At 46.7% G+C, this 12,744-nt stretch overlaps 1 pseudogene across 1 annotated transcript in view; it reads left to right on the forward strand.

Annotated features, from left to right (window-relative positions):
- The first annotated feature begins 11,958 nt into the window (after positions 1-11,958).
- Positions 11,959-12,744, forward strand: part of LOC307079864 (nuclear receptor coactivator 3-like) — an 11,828-nt pseudogene continuing 11,042 nt past the window's right edge. Inside the window, exon 1 of the transcript XR_013812809.1 lies at positions 11,959-11,966. The product of XR_013812809.1 is annotated as a nuclear receptor coactivator 3-like (transcript). The remainder of the gene's footprint in view (positions 11,967-12,744) is intronic.

Consider the following 12,744-nt stretch of genomic DNA (forward strand, 5'->3'; position numbering starts at 1 on the left):
TCGGATGCAAATTGTAGGCCTGCTATGTTGGGAAACTCTTATCAGCGAGTTGGTCAGTGGCGCCGCTGACGTACGCAGCAGACACACAAACGCACACAGACATGCTACACTTGAACTAAATTTGACGCTGCTCGCCTCCTAATCACAGCTAATTTCAACAGCTCAGGGTTGGACAGTAAGAATAAGGCGAGAGCGTTGCTGGAACCCGTGTGGGGGAGGGGCCAACTAATTCTTCTCTTCGTGTGGTTGCCAGGTCTGTGACAAATACTGCACAGGGTAGTCTTATGGAGCTGCTTCAGGGTGTATGTTTACTGACAAAAATAAGTCTGGCCTAATGTTAGGCAGAAGATTGTTGCTGATTGACCAAAATAGAAGAAAAAAATCAGTTTTGCTTGCACTTCAAGGGAATGGACAAAGGAATAAGCCACATGGTGGTTATTGTCTTTTATGTTGAACACTGTTTATACTATTTAACCTGAGCCTGCAGAGTAAACCAGTCCTACCAAGGCAGTAGTGGGGGGGACATTTCTAGATACAAAGATGCATTGTGACACAAACGTGGATGATTCTGCAACGATACAGACATAGAACATAATCTAGAGTTTGGGATATAATTAGCTCTGCCTGAAAAAAATAAGCAAGACCCGACCATTCATTACATTGTGATTAAAACAGTCAACATTATAGCCTACTAACTTTGATTGCTGATTTTCCGGACAAGCGCTATGGATTAATGCTGTGTTCACATAAGCAGTAAACAGCAAACTAGAAATAGTGGGCGATGGCAGGATTGTAAAATTAGGCATAATAAGAAAATACAGTAATGGAAATTAGTTAAATTTTAATATTGTAACTTCTTGCCATCCTCCGTGCAATATTTACAACCAGATGTTACGTAGCTCCCTCAAACAAGGAGAAAACCTGTGATGAGAAGCTAATCTTTTTTTCATGGATTTTATAGCTACATGAATTACAAAAATAATTATCTTAAATAATAGACAACAAATAATTGAATTTAATATATTTAATTCCGTACTTGATACTTCCATCAGACTGTTTGTTTTTCACGTACTGTCCAGAAGGTGTTTTCTGCTGTCTACCGTCTGTCTGTAACTGTGTGAACCATGAAAGCCAACACACGATTTTAGACACCACATGGACTTTTTATCTCATGCCGTCTACTGTTGTTCTGTGTATTCTGTATTCCATGTCATGAAGCACATTCATCGCCCACGCATAGTAAAAATCGAACTAAGAATCACACAGGTTAATAAGGTTAGTTTTATAATTATTCAGATCAAACCATAAAAGTAATTCACAATAATAATCATAGTTCATTCAACCTTTCATTCACTCACTTGAGCTCTCATTTGACTTCCTGTATTTATGTCACGGGGCAGCCTGTTCTCCACCCTTAACGACAGAATGGGTTGATTGTCAATATGACCCAAAGCGACCCAAATGAGGGTTCCCTGGTCCATTACCCCAACCGACCGGGTGAAGAGGCCAGCAATATGTCACGTATGTCAAGTTTCGGTCTGCCGAAACAAAATGCATAACATTACAGTGGAAATATTTCTAGCGAGAAATTAGTTCAGTAAATGTATATGAAGTTAAGATTGTTAATTGATGCAACGTTTTCAATCGTTGCTCTGGTGGTTGATATGGGCACTGAACCTGCTGAAACTACCAGTTTGTTTGAAGCATTGTCTTTGCGTTGAGTAGTCATCTGAGCTCTTACTTTGTTTTGTGTTATTTAACGTATTTTCTGATTTTCTCTCAATAAAGATTTACATTTGAGAAATATGCAGAGAATGGGTTCACTCTCAGTTTCCCCAGTGTGCAAAGTAGAGTAGTCGTTCACTTGTCATTATTCACAAATCCAAATGTTAGTGGAAACTAGAGGAGTTTCTTTAACCTCATAGGACAAGGTTGCTGCCCACCTAATTCTCTCTGCTTTCTGTAATTTTAACTGTCTGCTCTGCAACTTTAATGGAAGATGAGCGAGAGCAAATTCCCAAATAATTCAGTTTCTAAACGCCATAGCTGAAGCATCACGTAGCAATACCAAGTACTTACATGTCAACATAGTTCCTACAATTACAAGTAAAACAAGGCTTTCCTGAAACCACAGCGCTAATGTCCGCTGTAGCTCAACCCGTGCTAAACTTGAGAGTGAAGCCGTTGACAGTGCTCCTTTAATGGGCACGGATTTCACAAAGATTCAGGGTATGACGCGAATACCGTTCTGTTCTAATGTCGAAGTTTTACATGTATTGCACCTGATATATCAGTTTTTGCTTGTTAAGCTTGGTATTTGGGTTGATTGATTCAACATCATTTTGTCTAGCTTAGGGGTAGAGCTAACCCAATGGGTAACCCGATTTTAGCCTGGTTTCATTGTTCAGGAAAATACCAAGTGAGTGTTGGTGGTTGGGTCACAATTTATTGGGGTCATGAGTCAGGGCAGTTTTCATAATATGAACCCTATAGGCTAATTAGCAATGTTGGCCTTTGACATGTATGTGTTGTTAGTCTGTCATAGTTAATATATGTATCTGTGCTGCAGCATTTTTTAATAAAATCAAAGAAAATGCTTTTTTAGAGCGTTGTTTGAACCTCAACTTGAACACAAGACTACATTTCCCTGCAACATTTGGTCTGATTTATCTGACTGCTCGGAAGTGTAGTTATGTGCAGTAAAATGGAAAATTGAGGAAGCGATACATAGAGATGCATCGAGAATCGTTGAGTATTTGAATCATTGACTGGTGAATTTTAATCTAATCAAATCTTTAGGCCAGGTAATATTTAACACTCAATGTTCAACTTCAACTACTAATAATTTTTTGATCTCTGATCCTTTGAAACCAAGACAGACACAGAAACAAATATAGACAAACTGATATACCACGAGAAATAATTAGAAAAATGCCAATCCCAAAAAGTTAAAGGCAAACAGTTTTAAGTTGGTATTTTGTATGAGGGTTAAAGTGGCAAGGCAAGTTATCTTGATCCCTGATCTAACAGTTCAGGGATCAAGATAACAGTCTTGTGCGTGCACACGCACACACACACACACACACACACACACACACACACACACACACACTGGACTAAACCGGCACCGGCACCCCCACTCTGAATAAGGTGCTGTGCCCTCCCACCTGACCCAATCACTGGGCAGAAAAACTTTCCTTTTCAGGAGGAAAAAGAGCAAAGGAAGGGAGGGAGTAAGTCATGAGGGGAAGGAAGACGAGCCAACAGTTGGGCCGCTAAAAGCTAAGCTGAACGAGGGAGATAAAAGCAAAGAATAAGGGAGAGAGATAGAGGGAGATGGATGCAGAGATAACTGGGGAGATGGATGGAGATTGGGAGGGCGAGGTAAGGTGATCTGTCTCTGTGAGCAGGCTGTCCCGCAAGACTCGAAGTGTTTAAATGTGAAGAAGCTCGGCCTCTGGTTGAGCTTTTCTCTCTCTCTCTGTCTCTCTCTCCATCTCTCTCCCTTTCTCTCTCTCTCCCTCTCACTAATACCTGTTCAGCCCAATGTCAGGGTGCGGCAGCCAGGCTAGGGTGAGAGAGGGAGTGAAAGAGAGGAGAGAGAGAGAGAGAAAGAGAGAAAAAGTGCATACGCCTGCCTGTGCCTCATTATCACAGGTGGATGGAGAGGTGGGTGGTGAAGGGTGTGGGTAGGGGTTGAGGGGATGAGGGGGGAGAGAAACTGCAGATTCAGGGAGGAGAATGGAACAACGGGGGGGCGTCCTTCATCGGCTACGACTGCTAATTAATCAAAAGCACCTACTCAAGAAGCGGGTGTATATATACATAATATACACACACGTATACACACACAGACACACATGGTCCTTTTTTCTGTCTCTCCTCTCTGCTCACTCCGTTCCCTAAACGTGTACACACACACACTCGACACACAAACCAAGAACACATGCACACGAATAAGTGGGCACTTGAATACACACTAGTTAACACATTTTCAGACGGGGGTGTGGAGGTGGGACCATGTGTGTGTGTGTGTGTGAGTATTTTCGGTGCTGCATTGTGTGTTTTGGACTGTGGACTCTGGTTAGTGGTGGTGCTCTGGCATGCATTTCGTATTAGCTGTTGAACTTCACCTCTTCCATTGTCTGACAAGGGCTGCGATACAGTCTGAAACAATGCGGCGGGGGCAGGCGACGAACGCAGGGACGCTAAAGCAGAGCCCAAACGAGGAGCACGTAGGAGGGGGAGAAACAGGGAAAAATGGATCATTTTGAAAGCGAAAAGGTAGAAACCGCCGGGAGTAGGGGGGGGGGCTCTTGGATTATTACAGGCAAATTCTTCGAGTGGGTCAAAGTTCCACCGGCAGCCGGTGCTGCTTTCTGATTGGCTGCAGAAAGGTGAAATTAAAACCACGGTAAACTTTTGACCCTGTAGTAGCTGGCTGGGAACGCCCATCGCTGGTGAGCGTCCGCCTCTCTCTCTCCCTCTGTTTCTCTCTCTCGTTCTCTCAGCCTCTCTCTCTCGCTCTCGCTCTCGCTCTCGCTCTCGTTCGCTCTCTCTCTCTCTCTCTGTCTCTCTGCCTCTGCCTCTGCCTCTCACTCACCAGCTCACTCTGCTTCTGTGTCACTCACCATCTCCCCTCCCCCTTTATTCCCTGTCACTTTATCTTTCACTCTCGCTGTTCCCCCTCTCTTTCACTTTCTTTCTCTCTGCTCTATCCATCTCTCATTCCCTCACACTATTCCTCTGTCCCCTCCTCTCTCTGTCTCTCTCTCTCTCGCTTGCTCTCATTCTCCCTGTACCCGCCCTCCCCTCTCCGTCTCTCTCTCACTCTCTGTCTCTCTGTCCTTAGTGCATGCATGCCTTGCTGCATATAGCCTGATGGGAGGGAGGGAGGGAGGGGGGGAAAGGCAGGAAAAGCGGCTGGGGGGAGGGGCAGAGAGGGAGGGAGAGACAGCCGGTGGGGAGGTGGGGATAGAGTGAGAGACAAGCAATATAAAAACACAGGAGAGAGAGAGAGAGAGAGAGGAATGCAGCCTTCTTGACTGTGTGCCACGATAGCACAAACTGTTCCCTGTTGTAAAGCAGCGAGGACGAATAAGATGCAGATCTGTGGAAAGTGGAGGAAAATGACTCAATGGTCTCATAACTGGGGGACTGTTGCTCCGACCGGGGGTTGGTTGGCACGGCAGCGAGCGGGAGGAGGGGGGGAAGTGTAAGGGCATGATGTGGGATGGGGTAGGCTGGGGCCCACCGGGGTGGGGGGGGGGAGGGGGGTGGGGGGGTTTGGGTGTGAATCTTTCACACTAATGTTTTCTCTCATTACACATCAAACGACTGGAGGGGGTCTGGAGTGGGCCGATTGAACATGATTTCATGAGCTAACTGAAAGCACACCCCCCCCGCCCAGCCCCGCCAGCTCTGTTTGATTCCCACGTGCGACCGTGCACGCACACGCGCACGCCGGCCCCCACCCACACGGCCGGCCCCCTCCCACCTGCATTCGGTCACTTGCAATTTCCAGTGCGGTCTGTGGACATGTGGCGGACGGCCGTCCCGACAAGTCATCACGCTACGACGCCGGCTGTTAGCAGCGCAGCGATGCCGTCAACAGTTCTGCCTCGTGTACCTGGTTGACGAGCCCTGCGCACGCACACACACACACACACACACACACACACACACACACACACACACACACACACACACACACACACACACACACACACACACACACACAACCGCACGCACACGCCTGCCTTCCGCGCTATGCTTTAGCATAGCATATCATCTGCATATCCTAGGAGATCACGAGAGCGAATCCCTCCCTTTTTTTCTGCTTTTCCAAACGCGCCCCCGAACGACTAGCAGCAGACGTCTGCGTCATCGGTGGCTACGTGTGGGGAGAGAGGTGTGAAGGGGAGGAGAGAGGGAGAGAGAGAGAGAGAGAGAGAGAGGGAGACGGAGGCAGGCGTCTAGACCCGGCCAACGGTGACGGGCGGGCGAGTCCAACGGAGACTGCCGAGCGTGGGAGCTGGTGGTACCGAGCGGGTTAAACAGAGCCGCACCGCTCGCCTGATGCTGCTGTTTGTTCTGTTCCCCCCCCCCCCCCTCCCGTCTCCCTCCCCCCCACACAGCCTGTTCCCCGCCGCACCGGCAGGCTCCATATTGTCTCCTAATGTATGGAGCTGGCGTTAACTCCTCCCCTCTCTCTTCATCCTCTCTGCTCCTCATCCTCTCTCCCCCTTCTTCTTTATGCGCCCCTCTCTGCCCCGCCCCCCTCCTCCTCCCCCTGCTCCTGTCTCGAGGGACAACACGTTAGATGTAGAACACACACACACACACACACACACACACACACACACACACACACACACACACACACACACACACACACACACACACACAAACAAATACTCAACACACAAATACTCAACACAAATTCTCCATGCATCCTGATAGGCAGGGAGCATCACACTGCAATGCACACAGACTATTGAGCAAAACACACACTTATGCACACAAACACACAAACATACACACACACACACACAAGTCGTTAGATAAGGACTCCATCCCCCTCTAATAGGAAAGAAGATTGATACCGACAAGAATAAAACCGATTTCTCAAGATGTCGCTCCCTCTTTCTGCTTAGCTCCCTCTCTTTAAATATTTAGAGCAACCCTGGTGTGTTTTTGTTGCCTATTGTGCAGTCATGGAATTGTTGATTATATTTCTCCCACTGATGCTAATGTAATTTTGCTGATGGGGGGGGAGCATGGCCCAGATGCAAACGGGTCGCACCGTGCACATATGGGGTCGATGTGCTGGGACATGTGATGCACGTGCAACGGGTCAATTGCAAATCGATAGCTGATTGGCTTGATTATATTGTGTGCAGAATCGACTCTTCTGCGTGTGTGTCTGTGTGTGTGTGTGTGTGTGTGTGTGTGTGTGTGTGTGTGTCTGGGGGGGGGGTTGCATGTTGCCATGCAGTTTCCCTCCATACACAGCGTTTGCTTTGGTCCGTGGGAGTGATGGATGGCAGGCAGGCAGCTAATGTGATTTAGATGCTCCACCAGGAGAGAGACGGGGAGCAGAAGAGTGAGAGCAGTGTGTGTGTGTGTGTGTATGTGTTTGATTGCATGTGTGCTTCCGACTGCTCTGTTTGTGTGTCAACCTCGTTCTCTCTCTCTCTCTTTCTGTCCCTCCTTCCCTTCCTGTCTCCCACTCTCTCTCCTCCCATTACTTTCCCCGTGCTGTGCAGTTTTTGGACTCTAAGCAAATAAATGTGGTGTGTGTGTGTGTGTGTGTGTGTGTGTGTGTGTGTGTGTGTGTGTGTGTGTGTGTGTGTGTGTGTGTGTGTGTGTGTGAAGTGGGGGTGGGGTGGCATGGTAATTCTGCCCTCACACTGTCAGCACAGAGAAGGTAAAGGTGTGGAGGGGGTTGGGGGGAGAGGAGGGGGGGGCAGAGGAGGAGGAGCAGGGGAGAGGGAGAGGAGGAGGGCTGGGGAGGTGGAAGAGAGAGAAGTAGAGAGGAGGGAAGGTGGAGATGAATGGAGGAGGGGTAGAGGTGGCTGTATGCATGCGGACCGTCTCCTAGACCGCACTGATTGTGGGCTTATTGTGAGCCAATTATGTAGCATTCCCACTGAGAAAGCCTCACTTGCGTGTGAGAGTCATGTGCCTCTGTGTGCACATCTGTTGAGTGTGCGACACGTATGTGTGACATGAACACACGTGTGTGAGCGGCAAAGGGTAACAAAGAGGGCTTTGGCTTAATGTGTGGTAATTTGGCAAATAGCTACTTTGCTGTAACACGCTTAATATGTATGTCATGCTCGCATACTGGCCCTTTTAGGTTTCAGCTCTGTCAAGTGTCATTTAGGTCCTTCCCCGTCATGCTCTCCATCTTTGACTCTCGGCAGAGGAGAAGTGATCTCTCAATGGAGCACTGTGGCTCTGGTGGGGACACAGATGTATTGATGATCATCTTGGGATATTCAGCTTGGCAGGTGGTTAAAGCCTGCAACGTGCATCCCATGAGCGTATACATGTTCAGTATGAACCAACCCCAGTGTGAACCCACACACCAAACCGTTCACAGACCTGTATCCATGTTAGCTTCAAAGCTCACGCGAAGACCCAACGAAACGGGTCACTCTCCATCAAGCTGATCCATTGGTTGGACTTGACAGCAGTCTACTTTTTTATGGTGTCTACTCGTTGAAGTAGAGGTTCAATGTCCTACATATAGGCTTCATGATATTTTCCCAGAGTGCCAAGAGATCCATGCCCAGGTAGATGGGCGTTCGAACACTGTGGGGGGAACAGAATCGGTGACCTGCTTAGTGTCAGCGTATGACTTGGTTGTTCTGTTGGTCTGTTGCCGTGGCAGCAGCCTGCTGACCATCAGGGGGCGAGAATGGGAGGGGCATATTGATTGACCTATTACACTAACGAAGCCTGAATAGTGTCTGTCACCGGCCGAGTGCCCATAGTGTCCATTTATGCAGCTTGTTTTTTACATTGAAACGGAAAGAGAGGATCTTCATCGGATGCTACACCTTTACAACCGAGATATATTATCCCCGTATACAATATTAAGAAAGAGGTATAAGCGATGCTATTCTCCGCCTATGTACTTCGTCTTTATGACATTAATACATTGTATTAATTGTTGGATAAAGTAAAGGCCATATTGTGTGCTGCCGACATTGATTGCAGGCTTAAGTGTGTTATAGTGAAACGCAAACGGAATGCATTTTTTTCACAATCAGTTACAAACCGGTCAATTCCTGCCACTATCTCACTTCCTCCTTGACTTTCTTTTTCCAACAACATTAGTTTGAAAAAGCTACTATAATAAGCCAAGAATTCCATGTTAAAAAATGTGTTAACAAATGGTCCTTTTCTTGTTGAGTCATATCAAGGCTAGTAACTTGAGGGATGAAAAACACAAGTTTATTTGTAAAACATATCGACTAAAAAACCTATTCAGAAAGAGTAAAAGGTCCACTTTACCTCACTCATTGCTCTCACCTTGGTACACACACAACACCAGACGCTGGTCGGTGTTTGTGTGTGTGTGTGTTTGTGTGTGTGTGCGTGTGTGTCTGTGTGTCTGTGTGTGTGTGTGTGTGTCTGTGTGTCTGTGTGTCTGTGTGTCTGTGATTGAACAGTGTCTGTGTCTCCCTCTGCTCCCCATTGGTTTTCCTTTAAATAGATCCATGTGTTGGCCTTGCTACATGTTTAATAGATCAGTCTCATGGATGTCATTGTATGTGTGTGTGTGTGTGTGTGTGTGTGTGTGTGTGTGTGTGTGTGTGTGTGTGTTTTTGTGGTGTGATAATGCATACTCCCCTGCATAAATGATAGGTCCCCATAGGGTGTTTAAAACAACCATCTTCTTTAGTTTGATGACACAGGCAGCACTAGACCCAAGGATGATTACTGCCTTGCTGTAAGTCTATCTGGGGTTGAAGGGGGACTGGTGCGGCTCCCAGCCTGTTTATAGGTGTATGTTTTCCAATTTTTTTAGATTTATAATAATATTATTTTGGGCATACACTCGCAGCGCAGTCGCAGCCGTCAGTCGCCGTGACGATCCGTTCCTCTTTTCTGGTTCAGTTGAAGGTGAAGGATTGAGAAGTTGGCCATCTTTATCTTATCAGGACTCTGCTGGTTGCCTCTGCTCCACTTTACAAATGGCATTCGAGAGCACAGGAATGTGTCCCTTCATTTCAATCCCCCTCTTTCTATTTGTCTCTCTTGTTCTCTCCCTCTATCACTCTGTCGAGAGTTTTTTGTTCACTTTGACCGCACACTCGCACGCACACAGACACACGTGTCAGCCTGTGGCCGAGTTGGTAATTGATTAGCTAGGTCTAAGCAAACACAGACAATGTCGTTTTACATTGTACTGACTCTCAGGCCAGTGTGAAATGTGAGACTATGGAGCTAAGCTATTAGGCTACCCCCGCTACTGTTTGAGATTCTCAGCTTAAGCTAGGTTATAGTAATAATTCAAGACCTTTTTTTAACTTTCTAAATATTCCTGGCTATCCCTGTTGTTTAATAAGGCTGCAGTACTGAGTTATGGATACAGGATATCTCTAATGATACCAGCAGAGGTGGTGAGCACTGCTCAATGTGAACCTTGGGTTGAGTCCTTGGTTTTAGATGTCCAGGTACTCTCCCAAACATTCCTGGGTCAGATCCAACCACCTTCTGCTTTCATGCTGTTTCATGTTCTTGAATTTTCCATGAAAGCAGGACTGCAGAGTAAATCTCGGAGTTGTAGGCTATTACTAGTTCGACACTAACCCCTTCTCAGAGCCCTGGTGGCTGTCAGCAACAAGAAGCAAACAGCTGACCCTTAAGATAAATCGAGCAACCCCTTAAGCATTTAACTATTAGGTTTCCTGAAATAAACTCTGGGGGTTCTGGAAGGGTAGCTCAGACAAACCACCAGCAGATAATTGAGGTCATCTGTGCTTTGGTGTGTCTGAATTGAGTCTTAAAAGTCTTTAAAGGTGTTGTAGGCAAGACTTGAAGGTTATAAATTGAGAGCAGAAAAGAACGGAACATAGCAAGATTTGTAAACCTAACAACCGAAAAACATCCCAACCCTCCATTGTCCCTCCCTCCATATGTTTTTCTGCCATTTAGAAGTGTTACATTTCACGCACCTGTGATTGAAAGGCAAGAAGGACTCCCTGAAACAACAGAAAAGATGCCCTGATTGCTCAGAAAATAGCCATGAGTGGTCTAAAATCGAAATTGTGTCACACAGAGGTTGACGCAGTCAACTCAAAACTCAAAATCAGATAATATCACAGTGCCTTTCACTCATTAATAGCTGACGAATGGCTATGCCATCTCTAACAAATTACACTCAAATAATAGCTCTTAAATCTTAAGCCCTATTATGAAATAATATCACAATAATTCATCTTTCCGCCTGCAGAAAGGAGCATGGTGTTGATTGATCCACCAATCTGACAGCAGGACATGGCCTTCTCGCTCCACCCCATCAGGCTGCCCCACTGTTAAAACGAGGCCAGGCTCGGCCTGCATGCGGCGTGCTGCGTTACCAATACCCACTCTGCTGCGTTGCTATCATCCACTCACTATGCCACTCTGTTCTGCGTGATCCACTACCTGCATCCACAGCTAACCGCGCCGTGCCGTACAACATACAGAGTAATAAAGGTTATGTGTTTTTCTACGGCGAGCGTTGGCTTGCCTTTAAAACACAAGTTGCTTTACAAATGTATTCTGCAGCAGCCCTAGGCTATCATTATCATCCTGGCTCACGCATGCCATGTCTCTCTTCACTTCCGCTCTCTACCGATGGATCCCAGGATAGGGGCCTCTGAAGTAGCACAGTGTTCAATAAGGTAATGGTTGTTAGTACACACAGTGTAGCGTGGGTATGCCTTTGGTTAGCTGTACCTTCTTGGCAATAGATGAGTCATGCAAAAACGTCCATTTCCGTATGGTGAAATGGATGCAAATGTCTGTTTGATGGCACACTACAGTACCCACACCAACTCCCAAATTCACACACACACATACACACACATGCACACACACCCACACACACACACACACACACACGTGCACACTCTGTATGGCCGGGTGAGTTTAGACTCTCTGTAGTGTACACCCTCTTGGAGTCTTTCTGTGCTAAGCTAGGATCTGTCACTTTCCTTCACTCCCTGTCCATCCACCACACCCCCTTCCTCCCGTCCTGCCGCTGAGTTCAGAGCTGTGTGCGTCATCCTGTAAATAGTGGTAATTGCTCTAAAGAGGTGAAGTTTAGCTGAGGCGCTGTGCCTGGATCTTCAGCATTGCTAGTTTAAGCTACCATCAGATCAAAGCACTATTTGACTGGGGAATTTAAAGAATCATACGATATGATGCGTGTGGGGGGGGGGGGCGGGGGGGAGTGGCATGGCAAAGTAGGCCCTCCTCTCTCTTCAGTCGCCCCACACTTGTGGGGAAGGATAGGATACAACCTGGGGCCTAGCTGCTATTCTAGATTCACTCAGATTCACTCAAACGACAAACCACACATACATACTCATACAAAAACGTTTTTTATTTGCTTGGTTTTGGTTGGTGACTTTATTCACCCTGCCGACAGGAAGGCTCTAGTAAGAGAGAAACCTAGACATTACTTTCACAGATGCCATGCATTTGCATGAATGCCATAAAGAGGGTCGACAGCAGCCTTGCATGTAGCTCTGTAGCATTCTCTCTCTCTCTCTCTCTCTCTCTCTCTCTCTCTCTCTCTCTCTCTCTCTCTCTCTCTCTCTCTCTCTCTCTCTCTCTCTCTCTCTCTCTCTCTCTCTCTCTCTCTTTCTTTTTTCTCTCTCTCTCTCCCCCGTCTCTAACTCGCATACACACAAACACACACAGACACACAGTAATTGGTCTCTTCAATCAAAATCCTGAGAAACTGCAGTTTTTTTCATCTTCGCAATCTAATTGAAGCTTAATTTTGTTTTTGGCAAGTCTAAGCTATAGTCTGATTGGACTGATTTGAGTATGTTAAAACATTACCCCTGCAAGCACCAACACACTAAACATACACACACACACACACACACACACACACACACACATATGCGGGGGGGGGGGGGGGGGGGGGGGGTTGGACAGTAAAACCGAAGGCTGTTTCTCTGCAGTGGTTTTAATTGAGAGAGTCGGCAGATAAACAGAGAGGGTGCAAAAGTA

This window comes from Pollachius pollachius, assembly GCF_949987615.1.
Source record: "Pollachius pollachius genome assembly, chromosome: 8".
Lineage (NCBI taxonomy): Eukaryota > Metazoa > Chordata > Actinopteri > Gadiformes > Gadidae > Pollachius > Pollachius pollachius.